Source organism: Lupinus angustifolius, chromosome LG08 (genome assembly GCF_001865875.1).
Source record: "Lupinus angustifolius cultivar Tanjil chromosome LG08, LupAngTanjil_v1.0, whole genome shotgun sequence".
Taxonomy (NCBI): domain Eukaryota; kingdom Viridiplantae; phylum Streptophyta; class Magnoliopsida; order Fabales; family Fabaceae; genus Lupinus; species Lupinus angustifolius.
The window spans coordinates 6,441,637-6,441,975 of record NC_032016.1 but is presented as its reverse complement, the minus strand read 5'-3'; positions in this window follow the sequence as shown (position 1 = coordinate 6,441,975).

Genomic DNA, 339 nt, shown 5'->3' with positions numbered 1-339 from the left:
TTAGAATTTCGGATTTCGACATTCCGAGTGAAAAATATTTAGAAAATAGGTATGGGTTTATTCAGGGTCTATACTGACTCGAAATGAAATTACGAAGCCAACGGTGCGATCGGAATTCGATTCCGAGTTACGGAACTCAAAAACCACTTTTTGAGCCGTACCGAGTGGATTTCGGCCCAACAGTGGTTCGGAACCGACTGTCTCCGAAAATTACCAAAATTTACCAAAAAATAAGAAATAAAATTACAAGACTAAAACTCAACTAGACTTTCGTCTAATTCTTTACCGAAAATTCCCAGAAATTCATTTTCGAATATATAATTAATAAAAATATTAATA